The sequence below is a fragment of the Anthonomus grandis genome, chromosome 10, assembly GCF_022605725.1.
Source record: "Anthonomus grandis grandis chromosome 10, icAntGran1.3, whole genome shotgun sequence".
NCBI classification, from domain to species: Eukaryota; Metazoa; Arthropoda; class Insecta; order Coleoptera; family Curculionidae; genus Anthonomus; species Anthonomus grandis.
Window position 1 is genome coordinate 27642262 of NC_065555.1, and position 15476 is coordinate 27657737.

The following is a 15476-nucleotide window of genomic DNA, read 5'->3' on the forward strand; positions in this document are numbered from 1 at the left end:
AAAGAAAATGTGCTATATTACGTAAGACAACAAAATCTTGTGTACAAGCATCCTAAAAACTAAAATACTCCAAATTCACTTTAAATTTCAAACAAACATAACATCTAAAATATTTTACCATAAAATTTACACACATAATTAATTATAACAAAACAGATTGAAAAAATAAAAATAAAGCACCTTTTTGATAAATTTAATTAAAAAATAAGTAAAGCTGTCAATAAAACAGAATTTAGAGGAAGTAAATTAAATTATTTAATAGGAAACAAAACTAAAACACTAAAATGATGTCAGAGCACAGGTCAAAAGGTATCATTAAAAAAATCGTCAAGGCTGTAATATGCCCTGGATAATAAAAGTGATTTTAATTTCTTTTTGAATTTCTTAACTTCTAAAATTTGTCTGATACATAGAGGAACATGGTTGTAAATTTTTTTGCTAAGGTATATAAGTGAGTTCTTGGTGAGGGAGGATGTAGGGATTGGTAAGGGAAAATCGTTAACCTGGCGAGTCATATGACCAGTGTTAGAGGGAGGTTTATGACATTTATGAATAAGAGTAGCTGTTTCTAAGATAAAAAGAGAAAAAAGAGTTAGGATTTGTTGAGATATAAAGAGAGGTTTACAAGAATCTCTTAACCCAGCGGAACATAGGTATCTAACTGCCTTTTTTTGACACAAAAATTATGTTTAATAATCCCTTGTTGCTTAAACCCCAAAAAGGCAAGCCATAACGAAGATGGGACTCAATAAGAGAAAAGTACACTGAACATGCAACTACCCCTCCCAGCTCATGACCCGCCATTCTTACTGCAAAGCATCCAGAGGATAATTTTGGTGCAAGATTTAGGAGATGATCTTCGAAGCGAAGGCGACCATCAATGGTAATACCAAGGAACTTACAGCTTTCTTTGTTTTGCAAGGGGGAGTTTTCATCATGTTATAGCGGGGTAGCGAACTGCTGCTGCCTGCACTATGTAAAATAATGCGGGCAAGTCTAGCCACGGCGCATATACCAGAGAGTTGGAGGGAAGCAAAGGTAGTATTTCTACCAAAGACGGGACGCGACTCCTATGCGAAACCTAAATCCTTCCGACCAATCTGCCTTACATCATTCCTCCTAAAAACAGAGGAAAAGCTCATAGAAAGGCATATCAGGGACAATGTATTACGGGTCAACCCTCTACATCGACACCAGTATGCCTACCAAACAGGTAAATCTTGCGAATCAGCGATTCACGAGATAACCCAGAGTGTCGAACAATCTCTGAACAACAAAGAGATCGCACTAGGAGCTTTCTTAGACATTGAGGGAGCATTCGACAATACATCATATGACTCAATCAACCGTGCGATAGCAGCACGAGGAATACATCCCATGATTGGCGGCTGGATAACCCAAATGCTAAATCATAGGAAAGTAGCAGCAAATCTCAACAGCACAACGGTTAAGGCCAAAGTGTGCAGGGGAACACCGCAAGGGGGCGTACTGTCACCGCTGCTGTGGAACCTTGTATCGGACAGCTTGTTGACACGACTGGAGAGGCAGCTTATCCTCGCTATAGGATATGCTGACGATATAGTCATCCTTACACGAGGGGGTAGTCAGGCTCATGTATTCTAAAGAGCCCCGACTACTGTCGAGCACTGGTGTGAGGAAGAACAACTAAGGGTAAATCCCACAAAAACTACTCTGGTTTCCTTTACCAAAAGAAGGAAACTAGAGCCCATTAGAAACATAAAATTTTATGGAGAAAATCTGCGACTTGAAGACGAGGTCAAATATCTAGGTATAACCCTGGATAAAAAACTCAGCTTCAAGAAACATGTAATCCAGGCTACAAATAAAGCCACGAAAACTCTTATGTACTGTAAGAGAATGTTCGGTAGATCATGGGGACTGTCACCAAAAATGGTACATTGGATGTACACGACAATGGTTAGACCCATCATTACATACGCAGCACCTATATGGTGGCATGCGGCAGAAAAGAGGACTGTAATACAGATACTCAACAAAACACAACGAATAGCATGTCTGGGCATAACAGGAGCGATGTCAACAACGCCGACTGCTGCCCTAGAGAACCTGATAGGACTAAGCCCGCTACACTTAGTGGTACGGGCTGAAGCTATATCGGGGGCGAAAAGACTGCTGTCAAATGGCGCAACAATCCTATCGAAAGATGGGCACAATGCCTTATTTGACAAGATACAGGACCTTGGGCGCCTGGCCCTAAGAACAGACAGAACCAAGGTCACATACCTAGACAAACCTTTTGTCATCAAAGAGAAAAGGGGACCACTGGACGCAGAAGCCGACAGGCTCAGGCAAAGAGGTTACTCAGTATGGCACACGGCAACCAAACGATCCAAGATCGGGGTAGCTGTGGGCATGGTGGAGGACGAACAACAGGGCAGAGAACTTATGCTAAACCTGGGCCTGGAAACAACAAATTTACAGGCAAGCATAATAGGAATACAAACCTGTGTCCAACTGATGAGAGAAGGGCTGCCAAGAGGCAAAACCTTTGCAATTTTCACAGGAGACCAGGCTGCAACACTTGCACTACAACAGTTCGAGACTAAGTCAAGGACTGAGGACAAAGCTGCTGGGAGGATCTCAGGAACCTCGCCGAAGCGCAAAATAGGCCAGAGATAATCCTAGCAGAGAATATGGGCAACAATAAGGCTGTAAGAAGGACTATCCAACTTGCAACCCAGGGAGCCAGCAACAGCCTGGTAGGCCCTGAACCAACATGTTATGTCTACGATAAGACCTGGAAGAGGAAAATCGGCAACTGGCTAACAAACCAGAACAAATTCTACTGGGAACAGGAGCCACAAGGCACCACCCAGCGGTGGAGTTTTGGTGGGTATAGGACGAAACAGACTCGACACTGAGTCCCACACTACTGGGGGCGGCACCGCGTAACCAGTGTTCATAAAGAATTTCTCCACCGACCCCAAAAAAAAAAAAGGGGGAGTTTTCACTAAACATAAGGCCCTGAACGTCACACTTAAATCCCATAATAAAGGTTTTGCCCACATTAAATACAAGCCTGTTTGCTACACACCACTCCGATAAAATCTTAAGATCCTTAAAAACCTGGGCTCTAACATTATCAGAATCTCTATGATTCCATAAAATGGTGGTATCATCAGCAAACTGAACCACTTTGCCCTGCAGTTTTAATGAACCCAAATCATTTACATAGAGCAAAAATAATAGTGGTCCTAACACTGAACCCTGAAGGTACTCCAGTTTAAAGGGATCTGGAATCGGATAAACATCCAGATACTGCAACTCTTTGGGTACGATTAGACAGATAGGATTCCAGCCATTGCAATGCCACACCTCTAAAGCCATAATTATTGAGCTTAGACAGCAGTATTCCATGATCTACACAATCAAATGCCTTGGATAAATCGCAAAACACTGCCGCCGCGGACTCTCCAGAATTTAAGGACACATAGACACTCTCCAAAAAGCCGAAAACAGCGTCATGAGTCCCTTTTCCCGTTTGAAATCCAAACTGATTTGCAGATAAAATGCAATTATGTTGCAAAAAAGATAAAGTTCTGATTTTTGCAAGTTTTTCAACTATCTTGGAGAGGGTAGATAATATAGAAATTGGACGGAAATTACAAGGCTCACTCAAATCTCCACCCTTATAAAGAGTTATAACCACTGCCTCCTTCAAACATGCTGGAAAGATGCCATTATGAAAGGAATTGTTTATGGCAGAAGCTAAGGCATTCAGCGCTGAGTCAGGCAAAAGAAGTAGTAATTTTGATGATATCCCATCAGCTCCAGCTGATTTATGTTTTTTTAAGCTTTTAATTGCATCTCTAACGTCAGTAAGGCTAACAGGATAAAATAAAAAAGAATTTTGAACTGACACTTGTTGAATATAATGCAAAGGATCAATATTAGTATTCACATCCTTGAGCAAAAAATGAGGAATATTACAGTAATAATTATTTAAACTATTTGGTCTTACTTCTGGTTCTGAAACTTTCTTGTGAGAATGCCTGAAGTCATTTATAATTGACCAACATTCTCTCTGCCTATTTGAGGACAGATTTAAGCGATCACTATAATATTTAACATTTGCTGCTTTTATCGTCTTTCTGTATAGACTACGATATTTCTGATGATAAAGAATAATGTTTGCATTAGTTGTAAACTTGCACAGCTTAGCCAAAAAACGAAGGTTTTTAGCTGAAGTTCTGCGGCCTGCTGTGACCTATAGTTTTCTATTTTTCATTTTAAGCCTCTTTTTAGGAAAACACTGATTGATCTTGTCACATAGCACATGAAATAACAAAGTAAACGGGTCAGGAGCCATTTCAACTGCATTCCAATTAACCAAAGCTGTAGTAGAAGAAAAAGCATTAAAATTTGCTCTGCTGAAAATTCTTCCTATAGAATGAGATGAAGGAAATACAGTGTTGCATGGAATCCTAGCGAGAATGGCTTTATGGTCAGAAATACCAGATGAGAGTACTCTACATGACACATCATTTAAATTTGAACACAAATAATCAATAGTAGTTGCAGATGAGGATGTTATACGTGTGGGTGAAAGAACATGCATCTTCAACTCATAAGATTCCAATATACTTAAAAGGAATGTATGATATGATGGCAAGCTTACATCAGTGAAGTTAATATTAAAGTCACCAGCCAATATAACTATGGAGTGTAGAGACAATTGGGATAATAGAAAATCAAGTTTGTCCAGGAACATACCAATATCTCCTGTGGGTGGTCTATAAACACAAAGAACATATAAATTAAATCGCTTACAAAAACAAAGGGAGAATTCAAAAACCTTCTCCAACAGAAAGCTATCATACTTATTAATTTTACAGAAAAAAGCTTCAATTGTTTGTTTAACTAAAATAGCTGTTCCTCCATGTATGGAGTGTTGCCGACAAAAAATTGATATAGGAATATAATCAGATTAGTAATCAAAACTTAATTTAATTTAAGTTCAATAAGTTTTAAATACAATAATTTACTTGAGGTATAATAGATTTTTTATATAACTAGGAGCTGAGGTTCAATCTATTAATCTCTGAGCTCGTTTCTTCTTTTTAATATCCTACCTAACTTTGTTATGAATATTACAATTAAAAAAACGATAAAAAACAACAAGAAGACCTACTTACTACTTTTTTTTTAAATACCTAATTTGAACCAACGAAACGAGCTCAGAGATTAATAGATTGAACCTCAGCTCCTAGGTATATAAAAAAATCTATTATACTTCAAGTAAATTATTGTATTTAAAACTTAATGAACTTAAATTAAATTAAGTATATCGAACGGTGTCGTTACAGATTTAGGTTCATATTTCTTTTAAATACGTGAATAAGTCTATTTTCTTCTTCTTTTCAATTGTTGAGCGTGTGAGATAAAAATTTCTAAATTGATTTTTGCTATAAGTGACGTAATACCCAATACAATAAGTAACTTATAGAGACTAATAACTATTTTACTGAAAAAACCTAAATAAAAATTTCAATATATTTAGGAAACAAAATTATTGACCTCTTTTTTTAAGAATGATACTAAAATATTAACGGCTATAACTCCCAAAGAATTTAGATAAAACTTTTCCTTTGGGAGATATAGCCGTTTATATTTTTTATCATCTAACAATTCAATAATTTTTTATCAAAAAACTTTCGTTTGTAACCACCATAAATCGATTTAGTTAATCATTCTTAATACCTGGAGAAAAAATTATTAAAATTTCTTGAGACTTCTAGGAGATACCGGCATTATATTGATAAAATAACAACGGGCGCGGACTATAAATAAGTTGTTGGTAAACGACATATGCTGCGTTCTCGATTTTCGTTGTTGGATTATGACCCAACAGCACAGCTTCACACACATTATTTTTGCGGTGTTTATTGGTTCGAATAAGCGAAAAATTTAACAATATACACTTCCGCTCAAAAGTATTTGCCCACATATGACTGTTTTAAAGTTATAACTAAAAATAATAAACCCATCAGTTATTCTTATTAAACGGTTTATTTATAATAAAATGAATATAAACAATACATTTTTCAATTTAAGAAAATCAAATTTTGGATTCATCTACATGTCCGCCTCGATTTTTATAAACAGCTTTTTAGAGTTTCGGTAGGCTTCTAATTAATTCGTCCAAAGTTTCCTGAGGTATCTTGTGCCACTCTTCTTGGATGATCCTCCACAAGTCTTCTTTTGATGTGGGGCATGATTTTCGCACTTGTCTATCCAGTTCATCTCACAGTAATTCGTTACGATTGAGGTCCGGTGATTGTGGGGACCATACCATAACTTTCAGAAGATGTTGTCTTTGTAATTGACCTAAATATTGCTTGCACAATTTCGACGTGTGCTTGGGGTCATTGTCATGTTGAAAGATGAAGTTTTCCCCAATTATTCGAGTACCAGAAGGAAGTACATTGTCACTTAAAATTGTTTTGTAACCCTCTTTTCGAAGAATTCTCTCTATTCTAATTAGATCGCCCACTGCAGATCTTCCGAAACAACCCCACACCATCACCGAACCACCACCGTGTTTAACTGAGGCCACCGTACAGTTCTCAGAGACCCTTTCATTGGCATAACGGCGAACAAAAACTTGTCTCTTCGTTCCAAAAACCTCGAATTTCGACTCGTCACTCCAGAGAACTTTCTTCCAGTCATCAATGGTCCATTCTTTGTGTGATTAGGCCCACTCAAGTCTTTTCTTTTTATTAACATCCTTCAGTAGCGGTTTTGATACAGCTAAACGACCTGTAAGATCAGCATTATAAAGTCGCCGTTTTACTGTCGAAACACTGACCGCTTTTTTACGCTCCTTGTTGATTTTTGCTGTGATTTCAGGAGCGGTAAGGCGTCAATAGACTTGCGTTTGCTTGTAATTATAATATTTAAATCCTCCTTCGAACCTTCCCGATCGAGGTTTGTTGCTAATAGTCCCTTCTCTGGTGAATTTCCTAACATTATAATCGACAGTCCGCCTTTGAATTCCCAAATCCGTCGAAATTTGACGGTTAGTCTTTCCAGCCTTATGAGGTCCAATGATAATACCTTTTATTACCGATAACTCTTTTGTTTTAGCTATTTTAAAGGATGTTGAAAACCAGCAAAGAAACGGTGACAATCGTCAATCAGCAAATGAAATTATTTACCAATGTTACACAAAATCAATTGTTGAAGACTAAACCCCTTTAAATGTTTCAAATTTCATTGGAAACGAGCTGTAAACAGATTAGTTTTTTAGAAGAAGTGCATATTTTTACTACATTGTTTGTTATTTGCAAGACTATTTTTAAATACTCAGTGTTTTTCAACGAACCATAGTTGATAGGTATGCTGTTTAAGCATACAGTCAGAGAAAAACAAACCACCGAGAAGCGACAAAACCCGCATTTACCGTTGATTTTCTGGGGTCCAATTTTGGTGCCCTTGAGCGGGCTTAAATGACTGGCGCTACATATTAAGTAACGGAGAAAAATCGTTTTGGTAATTTAATAGTTCCGTACACGGAGAGAAATACGACAATTAATAGATTAAAAATTTTATTGGGAATTTGAAATCAAAACTATTACATTATTTTACTGTTGGTATAGTTAAGTTATAGGTATACCTAAACTATACCGGGTGACACGGGAAAAAGGGAACACGCAACAACTTTTTTATTTTTCGTCTTAGTTCTGTCATAAGGAGAATTTTTTTCGGCAATACTTTGCTCGGCCAACGTTGCTGGTTTCATAATTGCAGGCTGTATTAAAATATCTAAAAAGAAGAAATATAATAGATACAGAATATATTTTTATGTGCAAAATAGGGTTTCAAGCATAAAATTAATATTAGTTAGTAGGTAAAAATTATAGTTAAGTTAACCCATCAGCTAACCTGATAGAATTTTTATGTCCTTTTCCTTTGAGACTTTTTTTGGCGGTCCATCCTCAAGCTGTTCACCTTCACAAGTCCTTTTTGTGGGATTAGGAAATAATGTTGATAACGTGTTAGGTAACAAACGCTTTCTTGAGGGCCCTGCACTATAAAACTTCTGATTAAAATGGTACTCACAGAGCTTATAGTTCCTGGTAAGTTGTTCTCTAGGTATCGAAAACAAGTCTGTTCTATAGCAAGCTGCCATCCATAACTTGGCACTGAAAGTCATAAAATTACACGTTTAATTCAAAAGCTAAATTTATGTTTTTTTTTTTTTAATGACTGCATAGATAAATACCTCTAATTACTATAATTACGAATTTAATAAAAAATAAATAATGAATTACTGTAATTACGAAAAACAAAAAAAGAAACAACTTATTTTGAGTGGAAACAATTAAAAGAAAAGTTGAACTTACCGATCTTCTTCCTGCGGAAAAGCAAAGAAAGAAACACCACACCCTGTCTTTGAATGACATCCACGAAAAGCACAGGTATAAGGCATAATATAAACGTTTTTAATAAAATAAAGAGCACAATGACAACACACACAAAAAATAAACACAGAGAAAAATTAAGGCAACACTTGACTAGACTGAACTAGGCGTCGAATATTACCGGACTAACCGACGGCTGGCAGGGGACCGGCAATAAGACAGGTATACCCATGATACTAATACTCGAGAAGATAAACCCACGCGCATGAGATGAGCCTATCTCTCTCGCACGCCTGACGTTTTTAATACATGTACAATAGTGACAAATGTGGCAGAGTTTATTAATTTATAATAATTAAACATTTTTTATCATGGTGTACTGTGCAGTGGTGGGTTGTTCAAGCAACAACAACAAAAAAAGTAAGGTAGTTTCGGATTGCCGATTCTTTAGACTTCCAAAGGACAAACAAGTTTGTCGACAATGGATTACAGAACCATTTTAATAACACGTCTACCCATAAGCAATTTAAAAAAAAAATAGATTATAGATACTTAAGAAAGTGAAATTAATTGGTTGTATGTCATCAATGGCATCATGCATTTTCTTTTGGCATTTACTGGTAACACTATTATTACCAACAACCAATGGGTACTCATATGTATACTTAGCGCACACAATTTTATGAAAGTTAATTGTCACAATAGGCTGTATATCAATCCTCTATTTTTATTTAATTTTTTTTACAACATAATAAAATATGTACATAATATATCACTGATATTTTTCTTCAGAGGCATTCGTTTAAAGTAAAAAAAAGTTAAATAAAAACCATAAATCCTTTTTTTTTGGCTATAAAGTATTATTAATTTATTATTAATTAACAAGCCTTCAGACGTTTCATATTTTGTATATTTATTTTCAAATTAAAATACCTTAAATAATAAAAATCGTTTTTTAAACCTTTTCCAAAACCAAAACAGGCATTTATATTATATAAGGCTTTACTATCCTTGCACGGATCCACGAATCCTACATAATATTAAGGAAATATTTTACATACTATTATAATAATCATAGCATATTTCATATAACAAAATATAATAATACTTAATAAGTAATGTTAAATAAAAAAGGCTTTAAAATACTGCTTTTCCAACCGACAAACAGAATTTTTGTCATCGAGTGACGTCATGCGCAAAGTCACACGAAATTGCATCGCCAAGTGGGTTTATCTTTCCAGTAATAGTATCATGAGGTATACCAAATAAGCTCGCACATGCGCAAGAAAAATCGGTCCCGGCTTTGCCCCTTCTCGGTGGTTTGTTTTTCTCTGATACAGTGCCGGCCAAAAGTGGAGAAACTTTTAATATTTTTATTTTTTTCTTATAAAAAAATAATTCGAAGTAATTGTAAATAATGTTTATGGGTATATCTAGTATTGACGAAAATAATTAGAAAAACAAAATTGAAAACAAATAATTTATTACAAAATATGCAAACAAAATTTATTTTCGGACAAAAATGGAGAAACTTTTTATTTTTATGACATAATTATGTTATAATACAAAATGTGGATAAAAGCACACTAATACTTTGTGGCATAACCGTTATTCTTCACAACTTCACTACACCGTCTTGGCATAGATTCAAGAAGATTGTGTATAATATCTCCGGAAATTTTACTCCATGCTTCTTTTAGGACTTGGAATAATTCGTCTTTATTTCGGAACTTATTCGGATTTTTTTGTCGAACTTTTTTGTCTAGGTGCTCCCACAAGTTCTCGATGGGATTTAAATCTAGACTTTGAGCTGGCCACTTCAGAACTTGAATTTGTTGAGAGGTTAGGAAATTTTTAACAATTTTAGAAGTGTGCTTGGGGTCGTTATCATGCTGGAATTTCCAAATTAACGGCAAATTATCCTCGGCGTAGGGAAGCATATTATTCCTTAAGATGTCTAGATAATATTGGCTATTCATGATCCCATCTATTCTCACCAGTGGACCAACGCCATGCCCGGAAAAACATCGCCACACCAACACATTATCGCCTCCATGTTTGATTGTGGGAATAGTGTACTTTGGGTTGAATTTTTCATTCTCGGGACGTCTAACCCATCTCATACCATCTGACCCAAATAAATTGAACTTACTTTCATCTGACCATAAAACGTTTTTCCATTGATTATAGGTCCAATGTAAGTGTTCTTTTGCGAATCTTAAACGAATTTGTCTATTTTTTGTTGACATGAAAGGTTTTTTTACCGATCTCCTGGCTTTTAAGTTGGCGTCACATAAACGTCTTCAAATAGATCGAACTGAAAGGGAAATGCTGAGATATGCCTTTTTTATATCTTCGGCGGAGAAAAATGAATTTCTTATAGAACATCGTCTAATTAGCTTGTCAGTTGCAGATGTTGTTTTTTTGGGTCTACCTGGCTTAGAGATGCTGGCAGTAGTGCCTCTAGTTTGCCACAATTTGATTTGTTCACAAATAACACTTTTATGAGGATCAAGTTCTCTAGCGATTGTTACTTGTTTCACTCCCGCATTGTGCTTCTCAATTATAAGTTTTTTTATGTGTTCAGATAAATTTATACCTCGAGGCTTTTTAATACTAAATAGGCTTCTTCACAATCGAAAACGAACTGCTTCAAACGAGACCTATTTAATTTAAAATATTTAATACAAAAAGTTTCTCTATTTATGTCCTCAAGTAAAAAAAAAAAACATTGTTTACTATTTACATTCCTGTGATAAATATTCAAACTGTTTTGGTATGAATTTATGGCTTAGCCTAAGATAAACATTTTTAATACATGGTGTCACAAAAATTTTGAATAGATTATTAAATTATAAAATAAATTAGAAGTTTCTCTACTTTTGGCCGGCACTGTATATGCAATTTACAAAAGAGATACAATCTAAATATAAGATTTTTGTATCTAATTTAAAATATTAAAAAGAATACATGGTGGGCAAATACTTTTGAGCGGTAGTGTACTTGAATACACATTTTTATTAATATTTTCCGAAAAAAAAAATACGGGAAAAAGCTTAATTTTGGTATCCAGCACTCAAAAGATACGTCACAAATATGTCGTCTTTTATAAAATTCTAACCTACAAGGATGATACCTAACTCGCCTGTGAAAGGAACGATTTGAATTTCCTTTTTCCCAATATACAGGGTGTTTCGGGAGGAAAGGGAAATATTTGGGAACATATTCAGAAGGTCAAAATAAGATAAATTAACCCATATGTTTTAATCCGATTCTTAACTGTTTCTGAAATAATCGGCTCTAAAGTTTTTTTATAAATTTTTGAAATAATTACGTTCTTGTATTTCTAACTCACTTTGCAGGTATTTCATCATTGTTTGTTATTACCTATTTTAATTGACTGGTAGTTTTGACAAGCATGGTTGTCAGTTTGATTGATTCTGAGCGTTTCAATTTAAAAAGAGCAAATTTCCATTACGTAATGCCTCACACATTTACCCATAATGCGTATGTTGAGATGATGTTCGTGTATGGTTATTGTAATGGTGGCGTATTACGTGCTGTTGATGGATACCGACGTCGTTTTCCAAATCGAAGAATTCCTAATCGAAAAGTTTTTCAGACATTTTTTATAATTGCTCAGGAAACAGGAATGTTTCCAAGCGTAAGAATCAATTTTGAACGAGAAGCGGGACTAAATGTGGAAAATGAAGAAAATGTTCTGGGTATGGCTGAAGAGAACCCGGGTGTTAGTACGAGGCGGATTACAAAAGAACTTGGATTAGTATCACATGTATACATTTGGAAGACACCTAGGAAAAACGGTTTTAAGCCTTTCCATATTCAACCGGTTCAACATCTTCAAGAGGGTGATTCTGGCTTAAGGGTTCAATTTTGCGAATGGATTCAACAAAATCGAGGCCTACACAAATACATTTTATTTAGCGATGAAGCTCATTTTACCCGCAATGGAATTAATAACCGACACAATGAACATAGTGGTCAGATCAAAATCCTCATGCCACGTTTGAACGACACTTTCAACATCGATTCACTATTAACGTGTGGTGTGGAATGCTAAACGACCAGTTGTTTGGTTCTTTTGTATTAGATGAGCGTCTTATTCGAGAAGGATATTTGCGCTTCTTGAAAGATTATTTAATACACATGTTGGATGATGTTCCGCTAATTGTTCGATACCGAATGTATTTTCAGCACGATAGAGCCCCGCCTCATTTTAGTTGTCGAGTGCGTAATTTCTTAGACAATCGTTTTGCTCATCGTTGGATTGGTAGAGCAGGATCTCAATTTTGGCCACCGAGGTCACCAGACTTAAATCCATTGGATTATTGCCTCTGGGTGTGGATGAAAGCTCTAGTGTACGAAACAGTAGAAGGACTCCACAATCAAATTCGGAATGTTTCAAATATTATTAAAAACAATCCCCAAGCAATTAAACGTGCAACACGAGCGCTTAACAAACGTGCTGCAGTTTGAGGTTGAGACAAACGGTTGAGAATCGGATTAAAACATATGGGTTAATTTATCTTATTTTGACCTTCTGAACATGTTCCCAAAATATTTCCCTTTCCTCCCGAAACACCCTGTATGTGACGAACTTCAGACTTCTATATCATTTTCCAGCAAAAAGGAAGTTTTATTATTAATTAAAAAAATCCACTGAAATCACTCAAAATATCCTTTTAATACTAACACTATACGAAAGGTACACAATTAAAAAGTAAACAACGAGCCCAGTTGCCAATTACCTTTATTGAGAGAATATTTCTGGGCGATATTTAATTCGTTGTCATTCTGTATGGAAATTGGAAATTGGATTAAAAAAATCCAAATTAAAAATATTAATTGTTCAGTTTCCGCTAATTACAATAATTTATGATATCACTTTATTTTCTTCTGTTGAGTAATTACTGGCAAAATGGAATACTAGGCATCTTTATCAAGAAAATATTCCCTCTGCCCTCTATGTTGCGTTCAATCCAAAACAGCCAATGTTTATTCTAGTGTATTCAATTTTCTAAGTGTTAAAAGTATATGAAAATTGGGGGATGCATCCCAGAATTTTCGAATTTTCGGCGAACATGACAATATTGCCACCACAACCGCCTTTAAATACGCCAGTGCCTGACATTAGATTTTTTTGCCATTAGAGTTCATCCTTAAAATTAGTTACCCTTTACCATTAAAGAAGTGGCAAGCTCGTGGGGATGAACAATATGTCACGAAAAAGTGAAAAGAAAGACTTCAGAGAAATTTAAAAGTCAAACTTACGCAATACATTTAGTCCACTGTATCGCCCCACAGAAAAATATCAGTCGAAGGATCAAAATTAGATACCTTCCCGACCTATCCAAAGATTATACACTGCATCCCAAAAGTTAAGTCAAAATTCATTTAAAATTCAGGGGTGCGTTCGAAAAAAAAAACGCTCGGACCCGCATGCGCATTTTTGTACGTGAAGTTTGTATATACAGGGTTGCTCAAAAATAAATTACGACCATCAACTTCATTTTTTCAAATGAAAGCACCTTTTTTTATTTCATTTTTGAATTTCGCGTGGAATTCTACGTATGTTTTATGCATCATGTCCTATATCTAAACTCAACGGTTATCGAAAAAAAGACGACCAAACATTATTATTGAAGTTCACCTTACGAGTCACCTTATCTCTGAGAATTTTTATACAGAGCAAAATTCCATTCATTCATGCTTTTTTGTTGGTGACCATGTATTTTCATAGAAACTGTATGACAGTTGTACGCCAAACAGATATTGTCAAGTGTGAAGTGTACGAGCAGAGTTGCGGTTTTCACAATGGTAAAGTTAACGGAACGAGAAAAAATAGAAATTCTGTGCATGGTTGGGTTTGGTGATAGAACACGTACTCAAAGAGAAGCTGCTTAATTATTTAATGAAATCCATCCTGATTGTCCTCCGATATGTCAAAAGGTGGTGAGTAGAATAGAGGCTAAATTTAGAGAATTCGGTCATGTTAGAGATCTGCCGAAATCTGGTCGTCCTGCTCGAGATGAAAATGAACAACTTGACGTTTTGCTTTCTTTGGAAGAAAATCCATGCACTTCTCTGTCGCAGATTGGGGCAAATTTACACATGGCGAAATCTATAGTTCACCGAGTAGTTCGGTGTATCAAATATCACCCCTACAAAGTTATTCCTGAGCAAGAGTTATTTGATGACGATTTCGATAGGCGAAATGAGTTGTGAACGCTTACAAAACATGTGCAATCTAAATAATTTAGTAACAAATAAGTGTGAACAGACAAAATTGTCGATATTGGACAACAGAAAATCCGCATTGGATGATGGAGGTAAACACCCAGTACCCTCAAAAACTAAATGTGTGGTGTGGAATAGTGCGGAAGAGTAATAGGTCTCTTTTTCTTTAAACAGACTTTAACGGAACAAGTGTATCTCGATTTTCTCCAATTTGAATTAGTTCCAGCATTACTAGCTTTATTTCCAAATCCATTGGACCCAGACTATCCTGACGAAGAACTAATTTTCCAGCAAGATGGCGCTCCTCCGCACTATGCTGCCACTGTGCGTACATTTTTGGATGAAACCTTTCCCAATCGGTGGATAGGAAGGAGAGGACCCATCGAATGGCCTGCTAGGTTGCCTGACCTAACACCAATGGACTTTTTTTGTGGGGATACCTCAAGTCGAAGGTATTTGTTAATAGGCCAAATAATCTAGACAACTTGAAAGAGAGAATTCGCAGAGAACTCCGCGCCATAACTCCGGAAATGATTGAAAATGTGCAACGAGACTTTATTGATCACCTTGGACATTGTCAAGTCGTGAATGGCAATCATTTTGAACATTAAACTTAATTTTTGTTCTTTTTTTATTTGTTACATGAATCGTCTTTTTTTCGATAACTGTTGACTTTAGGTAAAGGACATAATGCATGAAACATACGTTTTCTTTCAGATTCCACGCAAAATTCAAAGATGAAATAAAAAAAGGTGCTTTCAATATATAAATATATAAAAGTAATATGCAAATACTGTCGAGCAACTAAACTAA

General features: G+C 35.7%; 1 protein-coding gene across 8 annotated transcripts in view; it reads left to right on the top strand.

The window, feature by feature from the left end:
* The window catches only part of LOC126741031 (probable phospholipid-transporting ATPase IM), a 374205-nt gene that overhangs the window by 340482 nt on the left and 18247 nt on the right, over positions 1 to 15476 (top strand). The window lies entirely within an intron of this gene.